Genomic DNA, 16,646 nt, shown 5'->3' with positions numbered 1-16,646 from the left:
TTGGTAATGAAACCTGTGGGAAATGTGGGACAATTGTGATCGTATTTTAGAGGATTTGTTAGAAACTTAAAGACCTTAGTGTGCCATTTTGAAAAGAAGTGATTTCTCCTGGTTCATTTTTTTAACCACCTGTTAAAAGCGTGGAGTATGAAAATAACCAACTATTCTTATCAAGTTGTGCCAACACAATATTTGCATTGAAAATATGAAAATATAGGCAAAGTCTATGCAAAGGCATTTTTCCTTAGGTGCAGTACAATGACTTGAATTTGGCTTTATATAAACATATGTGTACATAATGTTTGACTATATGCATCAAGGAGTTAGAAAATCTACAATAGTTAAGAAAGGATGTAGCTTCTCTGCATAGTGATTGAATGCAATATTTAAAGATACAAACACGTAAAAAAGGATTGTTACAATCTTGAACAGAATGCCTTTAATCTGTTTTTAAGATTTTTTTTTAAAATTAGAGCAGTTTTTCTTAAAGGTGTTCGTTGTTCCTTTTGCCTTGAGACATGAAGAAAACACACATCACTATAATACCTACAGGAAGCTTATATGTCTATAAGTGACTTCCTTATAGAAGGATCCAAAGCTCTCTAAGTGAAATCGTGATTCCTCTGAAGTCAGTAGAAACTTTGCCATTGACTTCTCTGAGGCTAGAATTTACCTTGGTTTGTTTATCAATTACATAACCTAACAACACTGAAATGCAGCTACCTCTGGGATGGAAAGGAGCATCTGCTTAATACTGCACAGCAACATTACACAAAATTACTCCATCTGTGGAGTCTTGGGCACAATGGAGCTAGGGTTAATTCCAACAAGATTTGGGGTGGATTCAGTCAGGTGAGGTGGTTTTTTTGTGAGAAACCCCATAATTCCCACTGCTTCCATTTCCATAGTGCTTCTAAGTCACTTTGGTGCTTTAGAAACTTCCACCCATTGATAAGGGCCTGCCATTTTTTTAAAGATAGCTGGGAATCATACCTTAACACTGAGATATGATTGTGCCTCAGCATGAACAAAGACTGTCACAGCATAAGCCTGCGTCTGTTTTAACATGAAGAAAATGTAAAATTCAAAGCAAAGGACAGGAAAATTACATATGAGCTTAAACACCTTGCTGAGGTGGGGCCAACTGGAGGTGGTGAAGCAGTCACAGTTCTTACAGTGCCTTTCACATCTCAGTATGACAATACTAAAATACTCACAGTTTAAATCACCAAAAGACTGTTTTGTACAGTATGTTACATTTTTCTTTTGCTGGTCTCTTCCATTTTTCTCTGTTTTCTTTGCTCTTCTTTTCATCCATCCCAAGCCTTCAGCAGCTTTGTGGCCTGTGACTTCATGGTAAGACTTCTCACCCAGGAAAGCGGCAGAACTGACAAACAGTTCACATAGCAGGTGGAGGTCAGAGGAACTGTCAAGACTTTTGCAGCATCTCTTGAAGCCCAACAAAAAATGCAAAATGAGTGTCATTCTCTCACCCTTCTCCATGACAGCTGTAAATATTTTCTGTTCATTGCAGTGGTTTGGCATGAGTCTGCTCTCTCTCTGTCTCTCTCTGCATGTCAGCACTTCTATCTACCCCTAAGAACTTCTGGCTAGAACACAGCTATAGGCTGTAAACACTCTTCAGGTAAAAAAATATACAGGCAGGTAACCTCAGTGTTTGGAAAAAGATATGTTTACTGTGTGTGAAGCCTAGCGGGCAGAGCACTTACCTGGACTCAGTGGACTTAGCTTCAGTTCCTAGCTCTGCTGCTGACCTGCTGGGTAACCTTGGGCAAGTCACATTACTATTCTGTGCCTCAGTTTCCCCATCTCTAATAAAGGAATAATGATCTTGCCCTCCTTTGTAAAGTGCTTTGGTGACCTACTGATGTAAAGTGCCCCATCATAGCTAGGCATTATAATTATTACAGTTATTATTGTTATTGCATGAAGGGTGTTCCCTTAGTCTCATGTTCTTCTCAAATAGCTTTGTGGAACTTTCAAAGCACATATGATTCAAACATCTGTGAATCCAGATTTACAAAAGCTATTTTCTAGGCTCAGAAATAAACTTGCAGCTGTAGTGCCCACTTTTCCTCTCAGGTCAGTGTAAATCAGTCTAAGACATGAGGAACTCAAACTCCTGGTGAAGACCCTTTTGATGTAAACCCTTTGAAGGCATTAGAATCACAGGGGTGCAGAAGGGATACAACTGTGATTAGAACCAGCTCCATTGACCTGGCACAGAGCTGTCAATACTCAGAAGCTGCTATGTACTTCTTCATTTGCTATGCAGGTGAGGCAGGATTTAGAAGCATCTCATTAGCTGTACTGGTATTAATTGCTTCTAAAACTTTCTGATTCTGTCTCCCCTGGAAAGTGGGACAAAGTGCAGGCAGTAAAATCCTGCACTGGGGACGTTTTTTTTCCGTTGCTCATTAGTCTGACTCTTCCATGCTTATTGCAAGGAAAAGGAGGAGCAGTAGTAGGAGGTAAAGAGAAATAATCCTTTGTTAGACAAGCCCATTCTTCAAATGATGATGATTCCGGAATTTTGCGTGGTTTCTGAGTCATGACTGTTTGGGTGTTGGTCTCATGAATAGGAAGAAAAGGGGGGAACATCCCACAAGGATTTCTTTTTTAATGGAATGTAGTTTTGGAGCACTGCTTTGGAAATGCTGGATAGCATTGCAGCTCTTGCTCCCATGAGTAGGCTCACCTCTTGCATACCAACTTGTATAGGATTGGGCCCATGTAAGTCTTGTTCTGACCTAAGCCATGCAAAGCATCCAGGACTCCAAATCCCCAGCCAGGCAAGTGAACTTTGTTTTGTGGTTTGTTACAGACTGTTCCCCATGTGTCTGATCAGCTCAGGGACAGATGCTTAGCAGTTTTGGGCTTGTCTGCCCTGCCTCCAAGCCACACCAAGAAATACCACCAAGAAGCATACTCCTCCCACTCAGACTTGCTCAGAACTTACCCCATCCTTGGTATGAGGCAGTATGGCTGTTATAGAATGCCCTTGAATATATCCCAACCCCACTGTCAGGCTCTTTGCCTTGGCATGTACTCCAACTATATTGCTTCCTTCCTAGGATATGGTGCAAGCTGAGTGGGTACAAGTGGGCAAGGCAAGCTTCTCAGCGGGGCTGGGCAAAATGCGGCCCAGGGGCCAGATGTGGCCTGCCAGGCTATTCTATCCGGCCCATGGGGCCCCTAAAAAATTTAGAAAATTAATATTTATCTGCCCCTGGCTGCCTATTGTGCAGCCCTTGATGGCTTGCCAAAACTCAGTAAGCGGCCTTCCGCCCAAAATAATTGCTTTATAGGATGGTACCTCTTGGGATACTGATTCACAACAAGGCATGGAACCTAGGAGACTGGGACATATAGTGTGCTTCCATAATGACAAGCCCTTTCATAGAGGGACCTTAGATAAGTATTTGAAAATACCTCCTTGCCCCCCATGTTTGAGTTTTCTTAGAATAGCAAAACAATTACAGAATGGGTCAGAAATTCTTGGTAAGTGAAAGTTATTTCTCCCCACCTGAATTACTGGTGTTCTTTATAAGATGGATATAGAGCTGCTCTGCAATAAATTATGAATATTGTAAGTTGATTTGGTTTGGGGGATATTTATTGTATGGATATACAGTAGGATAGAACTCTATCCTGGATAGATAGGACTGGATAGGTGGCTCTTTGGGATGATTCAGGAAAAGCAAATTCTACATCTTTGCAGGGGGTTGGGACCTGAGGTCCCTTCAAATCCTGTGATTTTATACTGTTTTGGTTTCATAGGGAAAAAACCACATGCAGAAAGGAAACAGTGGCTTAAGAAAAGACACTCCTCAGGAAACATTTAACACTTAAAAGGCATTGTCTGAATTATTAGCTATGATGATTCTATGTCTTGGCTTCATTAATCTTACTGAACTCAAGTAGAACAGGTGCCCCTAAATTAACAAGACCAAGGGGACTCTGGTTAAATTATAAGGCTGTATCAAGATCATGAATGGGACTGTTGCTGTGGAGAAACCATACTAATACTAGTACACTCTGGAGGACTGAAGAAGTTCAGCTTGCCTATGCCAGTATCACAGGTTAGTAGGGCTTTGGGTATATTAGACATTCTTGTAGACTCTTGTTTTAAATCCTTTCCCCACAAATGCTTCTTTTCTTTTGGTAACATTAAACAACACTTTGATTCAGGAAGGGTGACTGGTCACTGTATTCACTATAGGTCTCACACTTTTGAAGGGAAGAACCACAGGTGTCAAACCCCATCAGACCTGCTGGTACACATTTGAGTGTTATAGGCCAGAGCCCTGTTTGAACCTGGGAGAACTGCATTATTCCACCCTGCAGTGGTGAAAAAACATGTGTCCTGAGGACTGAAGGATGTGTACTCAAGAAGATGGAGAGAAGGGAAGAGATATGGCGGGCTGTACAGCTATGACACTTCTTTTCCCATGTGACTGACACTTACTTCTTGGACAGTGATTTACCCCAAGACTTTTATTTTGCTCTGTTTCAACTCTATTTTCAGCTCTCTAAATTGAGAGCAGTTATGCTATTAAACTAGAAAAAATATGCTTAATGGAAAGTAGCATGAGTTGTGTCACTTGAGCAACTTGGCGTTCCATGGATTTCTATCAAAAGTTATGAGTCAAACATCTAAAATCATTACTTTGCTTTACAAATCATTAGTTTTTTTAATGGTACCTGACATTTTCCTTGAAGCCATGAATCCAGAATCTGGGATTTAAGAAAGCACTAGACACAATGAGACTCATGGTGAAATCATGAGAGCTGACAATCCAGCTTTAGATGGAGTCCCAGTTGACTCATTTTGCATCCGGATGGATTCAGCTTAGATTGCAAACTCTTATTTTAATGACAATGCAACCCACACTTGGACATAAGCCACAAATAGAGGGGCTTATCATTTGGAGTGATCTTCTTGAGGGCCCATTCTTCATTCTTGTTTTGTGTAGAGGGACAATGTCAAGAGCTTCATGTTGCCTTTTTCAAGGGAGAACATAATGAGTTCATGAACCAAAGTGTCTGATAGTGGCATCTGCTGTTTCCATTTCATCATTAGGTAATTTTGCAAAGAGTCAGTTTTCTCACACAAATGCTGTTGAGTGGGCTACAGATTAACATCAGTCTCCTTCCAAAGCTGCTTTGAGAATCTGCACCTTCCTATTGTGAAGCTGAAAATTTCCACCTATTTTCTGGACTTGATTCCAACACAGTATGCCTGCATTGTGATTGTATATTTCTGCAGGCACAAGTATTCACCTTTGCTTTCTTCCAATCTGTGGCCTTCCCTCAACCAGACTTTAAGCATGGGATGTTCCAAGGCATTAGATGGGTGCGTCTACACAAGAAGTTTACTGCAGAGCTGCCTAATTAGCTCTGCAGTAAAGTCTCAGTGTGTACATGTGAGGCCCTATTAGGCCACAGTAAATTAATGAATGCTGCTGCTGTGGCTTTACAGGGCTGTTGATGGGTTCACTGTTGCTGCCTGCACCCAGCCCTGGGCCCCAGGCAGCCATGGGCCAGCAGCAGCAGGCTGAGAAAGCCCCTTGCCCATTGCTGCCGCTGGTCCACCAGGGTCAGGTCCATGATACCCTGGCCCAGCTTGTTGCCGGTGGTGGATGCATGTACACCTTGGGGCAGGCAGTGGGGAGCCACAGGGGCCCAGATACTTCTTGTGGCAGTGCAGCCCCAGTCCCTTCCCCACTTTCTGCCTTGAAGTACACATGCATCTGCTGCCAGCAATGAGCCTTTGGGGCACCACACCGCTTCCCTTTGCTCCCTTCCCGGCTGGACTTCTCCCTGCCCTACATTAAACAATACCCAGTACGGTATTACTGGTTATCAATATGTGAATGGTTAAACAGTTAAACGCTTAGCTGTTCACAAGCTGAATAAATATACCTGAAAGTTAAGCTGGTGCCAAGTCTAATCGAAATTGTTGAAGCTGAATAATCACCAGAGGCCAAAGTACATTTATTAGTTTATTCCTCTTTCACAAGGACTACACTTAAAAATTGAATCTTCACCAAATTGCCAGTCCTATTGGTCAGGTGAACTTGAGGGAAATAGGTTTGAGTCCATCAAGATGGTATGTCAGATCACAATAGGGAAAACGTTCTGAGGCTTTAACCCCCTGCCCTGTCCCAGGGTGTATAAATCCCCGGCAGACAGAAAAGTTTTTATGGATAATTTGGTTAGCAGGCACACCTGCAAATGATTTCACTTATATTCAAAAGGGAGTGGAAAACTCAGGTGGTAGTGGGTTTTTGATGGGAGAAAGTTTAGAGAGATGGGTTTGTTGGTGGTTGTGTAGCCAGAAAAATAAAGAGGCTGAGGATATATTTTGGAGGTACTGGAAATGTAAGCCTGTGTAGACAAAAAATACTTAAGCTGAATTTTTGTTTGTTTGAAGTTTCTCTCAGTGGGATTGTTGTTAAGGGACATTAGGGAAAAGCCCCAGGTGTCTTGTGACTCTGCAAGAAGGGAGGAACTGAAGAGGAGCCCAGCTGGGATTTTGAGAGGGCAATATGGGCTAGCAGTTGCTGGGGGCTCTGTTTGCTTTCTTTGGGGCTTTGTGGAAGGCTGGTCCCCTGAGGAGGGTAAAGACTGTATAACTTGAGTGAAGAGCTGAGGTATAGAAGAGGCAGACTATGCCTGACCTGAGGTGACACTTGGCAATGGGGCAGACAATGGTGGGACTGAAAGTCTGTAATGCCAGTCCTCAACAAGAAATAGTGCCCCGGTGGTGAGTCACAGCTCCACAGAAAATCAGTTTTAAGGTGGGATTTTCTATCTGCAAATATCTGAACCCAAAACCTCTTATGACTGAGAAATCAGTTTTCTTCCATTAGCTTGCACTTTCAGTAGCTCCTAGATTGAAAGCAGAAGTTCTCAGGTAGTGACCAGTGGAAAAGATGAGAGACTCAAATGGGGAGAACCTGGTTCTCATCTCACTTTATTGAACTCCCCAGATCTTCATTTATGTAATGTAAGTGAAAACAAGATCAGGCCTGGAGTAAAAATGCATGAGTTCAGTACTTGCATAAATAACTAGACAAGATACAGTGCTACAACAAGAGGTACAGAATGGGGGAAGCAGATAGTCCCTTTAGTTCTGCTTCTTGTTTGCCTGTGAGAACTGAGGAACTTGTAGATGACTCTTCAAAGACTTGGGGGTAAGGGGGAATTCCAGTGTGCCACAAAAGCTGTTTTCAATGTGCTATGGTGCTGAGGGATCTTGAGAAATAGTCAATGTGATACTGGGGTGGGAAGAGGTACAGATATTACTAAAAGGAAAAAATGTGTTTGAATATACGTGGTACTTCAGCTAAAAGCTGCTGGAATAGTAATGTATTTGGCTTCTATAGGATCAATACGTGTGTAAACTTGGGCAGAATACTTGGATCTACAATTCCTTTCATTATGCTTTTTACAAAACAGTAAGTGATGCAGCATCATCTTCATTTTACCAATGAGGAAACTAGACACGATGAGGGACTAGCTAAAGTCACTAGTGGATAATGGCAGAGCTAGAAACAAAACCTAGGTTTCTGAATCCCAAACCCTGTGCTTTGTATGCTAAGTTATACTGCTTTCAAGTGTCTTTGCAGAATCATCAGGTTTGAATTACGCATAAGATGATTGAGATGCAAAGGGTGAGACACCAAAAATGATTGGTCCATGTGCAGCCTTTGATGGTGTTGGAAAGGGCATGCATTTGTGTTTAAATGGTATTTGAGTACTTTCACGCAAGTTTCTGTTTAATGTTTCTCTCTCATTTTGTTGCTCCACCTTCTTTTCATTCTAATGGCATTGCTTATTGAAGGACTGCAAGCAAATTCAGCAGTTCCGTGTGTACGAGAACATGTTAAAGTCTAGGAAAAGAATCTTCCTGATAAACGAGCCAAAAATGCTGACAGAAGTTAACAACAGACCTTTCAGCGGCTTTAAAATAATATTCCTTTGGGGATGGACTCTGTTTCTTTTTCCTAAAATGGCCATAACATCCTTCAACGTAAAGGAAAGAGAAAACAAGACCTTACATGGGTATTCCTTTCTACCCTGAGAAGATGTGCCTTGAAGGTCTGATTATACCTTCAGGTTGAACACAGTGTTTGGAGTTATTTTTCCAGAGTTGTGGCATACAAGTGGCTGTGGAAATAAACTTTGACCTGTAGGTTGGACTCGGTCATGTACTGGTTTAAAATAGCCTGACTCTAGTGACCACCTGAGTGTGTTGCAAATGGCATCCTCGTAAGACCACAGCAAAAAAACCAAATGTTTGTTGGATGGTGAGGAGTAAATGTTTAAAGGAAAATTGAGAATTAGTTTTGCTGCTGACTAAATGGGATGCTATATTTTTTGGGGCTTGTTTGTTCCTTTGATTTAGTGGAAGACTAAATCTAAAGAATAACAAATCAAGCTTGTTTAAAAATGGAGCAGTTCTCCAAGAACATAACTGAGCAATGTATATAAACTCTTAAATAAATCAAACTACTATCTAAATACACACTGAGCCACCCAAAGACCGTGCTCTTACATTGCTGTTCATTTTGTGTATTCTGGTTAAATGTAGAACAACAGACGTCACATCCATTGATGTCAATGGAAACATTTTGCTAAGCTTAGCAAGCACTGGATCAATCCTATACTGTGTAGAAAGGTACTTCCAAGGGAATGCATACTCTAGTTTTTGAAACAACAATGTCATGAGACAAGTAAGTAGAAATGCTAGTGTTGTAAGCACATACAGTAGACCTGATTCTCTAACTTTAGGCCCAGATTTTCAGGAAATGTAAAGGCAACTTTAATAGGGAGTTAATAGCTCAAATTCAAGCTTACTTCAGTACCTCTTTAATTGGCTACAGCTGTATAAAGGGCTTTAAGGTGAGGCTCTTAAAAGCGTTTAAAATGACTTGGGTCCTGGGTGCCCAAATAAGGAAAACACCAGCTGCAGGGGGTAGAAAGGGAGAAGGAGGACATTATGACGCAGTCCAGGGGAAACTTTTCCCAGCTGCTAGCTCTTGTGGATGCAGTTTTGCCTTAATTCTCTGTCTCAGGAGAACCCCATTGGTGTAGTTATAACTTTTAGGACCCAATGAGAGCTAAGTCCTACTGAAAATCCATCCTTGGTGTGAAAGTAGAGCATCCCATTCACTTCTCAATGTGCCACATAGGCTCTGTGCTCTGCCTTTTACTGATCAGCAAAGTCAGCTATGAAAGAATGTTGGAAAGCTAGAAAACTTAAAAAGAATAAAAGTAATAAAAATGTTATCCGTTGCTTTGTGCTTAAAATTATATGGAGGAATCTTATGCATTAACTGATGCACAGCAGAATGGACAATAAGAATACAATATAGCCATCTAAGTTTTCCTTTATGTTAAATCTTGGCATTAAGACTTATTTAAAGTTGCATTTTATGGAAACTTCCTTCTTAATGAAAAGCTACATATCTCTTCTTGAGAGAGAGAAATGGTATTAATGCCAGTACCCAGGACTTAAAGATAGCTGTCTGAAAGGGCTTTATGATGGAATTCTCCATCCATCTTGCCTATGTGCATAGGAAAAGTGAGCTACAGAAGAGCACAGAACTAGATTCTCAACTAATCTAACTTGAGTTTAGCATCAAGATGCACTGAACCATTGATTGAGAATCTGGGCAGAGTAACTTGTCAAAAGTCATCTAAGTTGCTAATAACAATGGAATAAATATAGCACAGGTCTGTTGAACATCTTGAGGTAAGTAATGAATGTGTACTGCCTCCTGAAGGGTCCTGTATTTCTTTTACCCTTACAAAGAAAGAACAGTGTCAAACACTTAGTTTTAGGATGATTTAGACCAGAGTTTTCTTTACAGCCAGTGCTGAAGCATCTCTGACAAAAATAGAAACCTATTTTTCTATAGCATTTATTCCTCCAAAAATATTTTTGAAAGCTGCGGTTAGAATTTCATTAGAGGATTCACTTTCTGCCTATGAGTGGTGGAATTCAGCTGGTCCAGGATTGTTGCTGAGAGAGGAGAAACGAAGGTGGCTGATGCAGTACTCATGATTGATATCTGATCCCACTTTGTGGCTGACTCCTGTGCCAGAGACAGAGAAACATTCCCAAGGCCATTCCCTCTTCCTCCCTCTTCCTTCCCCCAGAGGGAAAGTAATGAGTGATTAGGAAAGGTAGTACATTTATTTCGCCCACTTGTAGGCAGTCTGCCTCTTAGGTGATCTGCAAAATGAATTAGCTATGAACTTCATTCCTGGGTTGATAATGTACAAGCATATAAAATATTGTATAAAGGAAATACTGGGAGAAGAGCCTGACTTACTGTAGCAATACTGGATTTCAGACCTAATCCAAACCAAATGAAGCCAATGGGCGTTTCCCCTGTTGACTTCAGAGGGCCAAGGAACAGATCCTGGAATCTTCTGCATGCTGTGGAATGGCACTTACACTATAAAGGTTTTCTGCTTCCCATGTGGCTGAATACTTAACTGGCATTTTGGCCTTCCTGCCCTACTGTGCTCAGCAAGAGCCCAAGACTGGAGGAGACCACAGAGCTGCTTTAGCTGGTATCCTCCATGGAGTGGTCTCAGGCAGGTGGCTATGGACTAGCATCAATGTAGTACATCATACTCCAAGCCTGCCATGCCCATTTCTTCTTCTTGGCCCATTTAGACACAGCTCTATGCCAAGAAGGGGAGTAGGTAGCATCATGGAGAGCATATGCTGGATTTACACTACCAAGAAATTTCTCTCCACCAAGTGAATCTCTAAGCGACCCATCTTTTAGTCCCCTTTTTGCTATTGCAAAAAACCAAAGTTGGTTCAATCTCCAACTCAGCCAGGTATGTAGGCAGGTGATTGATCCAGTGGTCCCCATTCTTTTCTGGTTCCTAGGCAACCCAAATGAGCAGGTCAAGTGCTACAGGAACATTGTTCTCTGTCTTCTCAACCTGAGGAAATACGCCTCTGTGGAAAGCAAAATCTGCCCTGACGCTATGAGCAATGTCAGAGGGTCTCACAAGGAGCACGTTAGCTGTGAGCCATGGGTTGAGCACCCCTGGCTTAGTTTTACAGTCTATATCTTTGAATAACTTGCTAAGTTGTAGGGGCTGTATTGCAGTCCAAAAAAGTGACCCCTGTTCTCTGTGCTGGAGAATTTATTTTCTGGCAAAATATGTAGATTGAAAAGGGCTAGGAAGTACAAGATTTTTTTCTTCTTTGCGTGGGTGAAGCACTTTTGTGGTGGGCATGTGAAGTACTATAGAAGAAGAGAGTGTTAATTATGATCACACTTTCTCCTGTACTACCTTGCAATTCTTCAGAAAAGAGCTAAAATGAGTCTTTCCAAAATTATCAGGTCTGTTTTCTTTTATTATGCCTACAAAAGGATAATCGTGAGAAAATAACTCCGTAAGTAGCTTCCTTTATTCAACTGTTTTTGTTACAGTTGTTGTGTAATGTCCTAAATTTAACTTGGAAAAAAGAGATAAGTTAAAATAAGAGGTGCATTTTTAGAGTGATGCACAGGAGTCTAATCACATGCTTCCCACTGAAGGGAATCCCACCATTAATTTCCCACATGAGGCAGGGTAAACTTTGGCTTTCGTTCTGAGCTGTTGGCAAGAAAATCTTGCATCAACAGACTTACAAGTGTGCAACAAGGTAGAGATACTAAAGCATATGCCTTCTTGCCTCTTCCCTGTGGCTAACTGCTAGCTCAATTAATTATATAATAACCCAAGCTCAGTTTGGCAGAACTAATATCAGCAATGCTTAGTGGAAGAAGTGGCAGTCACCTCTAAATCTTGGATGGAAGGAGGAATGGTAATTTGCTGTAGCTCAGTGTTAATACACATCTGACTTAGAGCTTCCATGACACCAGAAGGGAGCTTAGAAAGAAGCTGCAGTTAGTGACCATTGCTCCTTGTTCTGTCATCTACCACCACTGAGAACAGTCTAGCTCCATCTTCTTTGGATCCAACCTTCAGGTAGTTGAAGGCTGCTATTAAATTTCCTTTCAGTCTTCTCTCTTCCTGACTAAATAAGCCCAGTTCCCTTAGCGCATGTGCCCCAGTCCCCTAACCATTTTTGTTGCCCTCTGCTGTACTCTCTCCAATTTGTCCACATCCTTTCTATAGTGGGGGCCCCAAAACTGGACACAGTACTCCAGAGGTAGTCTCACCAGTGCAGAATAGAGGGGCATAATCACTTCCCTTGACCGGCAGTGCTTCTACTAATACAGCCCAGTATGCTGTTAGCTTTCTTGGCAACAAGGGCATGCTGCTGGCTCATATTAAGCTTATTGTCTACTGTAACCCCCTTCTTGGCCAGTCAGTCCCCAGTCCATACTGGTGCATGGGATTGTTCATTCTAAGTGCAGGACTTTTCATTTCTCCTTACTGAACCTCATGAGATTTCTTTTGGTTCAATCCTCCAGTTTGTCAAGGACTTTCTGAATCCTAGCCCTATCATTTGGTATATCTATGATTCTTCCCTAGATTGGTGTTATTCTTGACCTTGCTAAGGGTGCACTTCATCTCCTCTTCCAGATCATTAATGAAGATACTGAAAAATTGACCCCTGGAGCACTCCACTTGATACCAGCTGCCAACTAGACATATCGATTGCTCACTACCCATTGATAGAGATTGATGGCAGTGATCAAGACAAAGCTTGTCTTGCAGTTGAAAACCATTTGGTATTCTCAGCCTCATCTGAACTTGTTAATGCTGTAAACCCTTAAATGGGTCAGCACAAATGACATTATTTGCTCAAGGGGCAGTAGAGTAGGGTGTGGCAGTTCAGAGTTGGCAGAATAGGGTGAGCTGTGGGCAGAACAGAGTGGGCACTGTCTCCTGAGAGGTCTCTTGAGGTGAGCTGGCTGCTGCTTTGGTTTCCCTTTCAGGTAAAGGTGACTTGGCCTTTCAGACAAACTGAGCTCTGCTACTTTGGCCAGACAGACCCCTAGACAAGGCCAAGGGTATGCAACCTTTTCTGGCTACAGGATGGAATGACCCTTACCAGTCAGAGGCATGCAGGGGCTAGGACCTGGCTGCTGCCACCTGGTATGCTTGTCTCTGCTGCAGAATGGGGAGATTGCAGGGACAAGTACTGGCAGTGGGCAGTGACACAGGGAGAATGCCTGCAGCTGAAGTTGTGTCCCTCTCTTCCCCCCACCTCTGCTGAAACCTGATGTCCGTGGGCTACTACCAATGGTTTTATGGGCTGTGTGTTGCCAATTTCTTGACAAAGTTTCCCACACAGAATGGTTCCACCCCCTTACCCCAGGACCTACCATGTCTCATTGACTGATGGGCAAGGATCCAATCACCAAAGAAAGAAGGACTGAACTCTACTGTGCTCCCAACTACCTTCTCTCATCCGAGTTACAAGAAACTTTCTTCTTGCTGCAGCAATGAGTATGTGGTACAAGTACCAATCCTGGGCTGGAAAAGCAGCACTGGGAAGCATTGCTTCAACGCCCAGCATCACTGCTTTCACCTCAGAAGAGCAATGACCTCAAATAAAAATTGCTCCAGCCACTGTCTGGAGTTTCTTCTCACACTTGGCCATCTGCCTGAGTGCCTATACTGGAACCCATCAACTTCCATACGTATGTCTGGTTTTCAGTCCAATAGAACAGACAGAAGGACTTGTATAGCAAGTCCTCTTTCTCAACATGCCCTAGAGTAGTCTAGAATTCCCACATGTCCCTTTGAACTGCAAGTGTTAGAGTGGTTGTTCTGCCAAGGTTAGGCTAGCAGAGGAGCAAATGCCTGTTTAAAAGGTATGCCTCACTGCATTTCCTGCTGCTCTTGACTATGCTTGACTTGTACCAGTGCTGCTATTCCCCTCTGCTTCTCAAATATCAAATTCACTTCTTTTTTAGAAAAGTATCAGGGATAGCAAAGCCAGAGATTTCCTGGGGGTTTTGTGTGCATTCCTGTGACATTAAGGCAGGATTAGCTGCCTGAAATGTGATTTAAAAGGAAGGTTGAGAGATCAGGAGATAATGAGTGTGGGAGAAAAGGCATAATAAATATGCCCTGTTATAAATAATAGACACAATCACACTGACATAGCTAAGAGGTAATAGTTCCTTCAATATTTAATAAAGCAGGTGACATAAGAAAAACATATGTGGAATTACCCGGGTAATTCATCAGCACAGCAACATTGCTGATCCCTATGGGAGCTTGAGGGACAGCAACAGCTTCTACCCAACACAGACCCCTTAAAAACCACAGTTTGTGATAAATGGGAAGACCAAGTAATAGCCAGTTGTTCAAGAGGGTGTAAATCAGAATGTCTGTTTGGGAGAAGAGACAGAGGTGGAATCCATAATCTACTGGTCCTTGACACCTTTGGTGCAGTCTTTAAAGCTGCCTTCTCTTGGTTTGAGAGTCTGCTGTTGCATGGAGACCCTGCAAAGGGCAAGGCTTCCCACTAGCTCTCTTTATGACATGTTGCCACAGCCCACCCTCTCATGAGAACTTCCAGGGGCAGATATGGCCCCAGACTTTTTCTTGAGAAGAGGTGTGAAAAGAGCAAATCAGGAAAAAGCCATTGGGTCATCAATATCGACCAAATAATTGTGACTACAGGTGCAGGCCTGGGAATCTGGGAAAAGCATTTGGTCAATTCCCTTCTTTCAGGAGAGGAGAGAGAAGGTACAGCATCGATTAGGAGGGGACAGTGGCTTAGTGAAGCACATACTTTAAGTGAACAGAGGTCATAATATACAGGCAGAGGATACTAATGCATCTAATCTGCAAGGCAAGCCTGCAATGTGCAATGAATGGCTTTACTGGCAAGCCTTCCATAGTCTCTTCCATGCCTGTATTTCTCTAGGTATCTCCCACTCTTTAGGCTGGGGTTTGGGGAAGTTCCACCATGGTCAGTATTCATGGGAATGCCGTGGCAGATGAGACCCATGGGAATAAAGCTTGAGCAGTTTGTAAAGGTGGCAGAATTCCAAAGGGGGCATGTCAGAGTGTCTACCAGCCTCTACCGTCTTTTTTCAGGCATTCTGTTTTGTATTTTGTCATCAAAGCACCACGGTTTGTAAGCAGCTCTAGCTCACTGGTCATCCTGTAGTGTTTTCCTGAAGTGAATGTATGGTACATGTGACATGGGATGCATGGGTTGCTGCTGACGACAGGTTGTTATTCTCTGGCACATTGCACAGATCACTGTCAGAAACAGAGAGGTTTTAGTGGGCCATGTTGGTTTTCTACCACTACAGTGTTCTCGTACAAGATTCCACTCCATTGTCTGCTGGTCCAAGATAAATAGGAGTTTCTAGACAAAGCAGGAGCAAGCGATGGTGGCTTGAAGATGCTGACAGCCCTCAGCATTTTGTTTCAACTCACTTGGCCCTGCTGCTGAAGTTCAGAGGTTTAATCAGCACCTTGGCTGGTTAGATGAAGGTGAGCTAGAAGGCTTAACCTGTGGAAAATAACTGGAATTGCTGACAGACCTTATTGCACCTTTGTCCTCAGTCTGAAGGACCATGTCTGCCATGTGGTGCTCTGTTCCATGCACATCCTCCTTTACGCCTATGTGTGCACATAGTAGCTACTGCCAAGGCTACATTTTAGTGTTCAGATGTTGCATGGAAGTATAGTGTGCATTTATAGCACCCTGTGCCTATAGTTGCATGCTTTGCTACCATCACCCAGGCCTTTCTCACCTCAGGACTGTATTATTGTGGGACCATTTATGTACGCCTACCATGTTCAGATGATTGGTACAAAATGTGGCTACAGCAGGCTGTGACTGGCTGTTTCCTGAGTAATGCTTCATAGAGAGAGCACATTGTGGGTGTTTCAAGACCTGTGCTTGCTGCTGGTTAGGTAAGACTGAAGATGTGGGTTTGGACTGCACTGGGATGACTACTTCTTTGGATTGTAAGGTGTTTTGACAAAGCTCCAGGCATACAGGTCTGAGTGTCATTCTGAACTTTTGATGCAGGTCCCCCTGCTGACCCAGGTATAAATAGGCACCTGACCATTCGGCCTAGGGAGTAAAAGATGGCCAGACACAATACTGCCAGATGGCTCCCTTGTGGGCTGTTTGGCTCAAGAAACAGGTGTGCTTAACCACGGTAGCCTAAGGGGGCATGTTAACTGAGGCAGATCTTTGAGCAACAAATACTCGTGGTTTTAAAGCATAGATGTGCTTCCAGCCATTTGGGTTAGAATTGCTTGTTTTTTGTAATGTTGAAGAGGGGAAGAGTTCTCTCTCTCCAGCTGTTCCCAGGCCTAAGCAGATGGGAGATCTTGGAGCTTGAAAAATGAAACCTGGTTACTGACAGAAAATCAATTTTGCCTTATTTTTAGAACACTTAATAATTTATTAGCACTAATTTTTCCCTTTTTTTTTGTCTCCCCCTCTCCCTCATAAATAAAGCAAACCATGACGTGTGGGGAATATAGAATTTTTATTGATATAGTAATCTGGGATGACCTGCTTGACTTCTAATGTAGTCACTTCAGATTTAGGACAGGAAAACTCCTTAGAACCATGCTCCCTGCTCTTCCTTCTCTTTCCTTTGCTTTCAACCATTGAGAGTAGGATTGTCACCTAACAGGTGAAACTC

General features: G+C 42.6%; 1 protein-coding gene and 1 long non-coding RNA gene across 6 annotated transcripts in view; one reads left to right on the top strand and one right to left on the bottom strand.

Moving 5' to 3' along the window:
* Positions 1-106, bottom strand: part of LOC109296650 — a 6,362-nt gene extending 6,256 nt beyond the window's left edge. The window contains exon 1 of the long non-coding RNA XR_002097014.1: positions 14-106. This is a non-coding gene — a long non-coding RNA (uncharacterized LOC109296650). The remainder of the gene's footprint in view (positions 1-13) is intronic.
* SLC24A3 (solute carrier family 24 member 3) overlaps positions 1-16,646 on the top strand; it is a 537,093-nt gene that overhangs the window by 7,383 nt on the left and 513,064 nt on the right. The gene's annotated exons all lie outside the window — the stretch shown is intronic.

This window comes from Gavialis gangeticus, unplaced genomic scaffold (genome assembly GCF_001723915.1).
Source record: "Gavialis gangeticus isolate Ggan-Ray unplaced genomic scaffold, GavGan_comp1, whole genome shotgun sequence".
NCBI lineage: Eukaryota > Metazoa > Chordata > Crocodylia > Gavialidae > Gavialis > Gavialis gangeticus.
The sequence above is the reverse complement of the archived record's forward strand: the minus strand, read 5'-3'. Positions and strand labels throughout refer to the sequence as shown.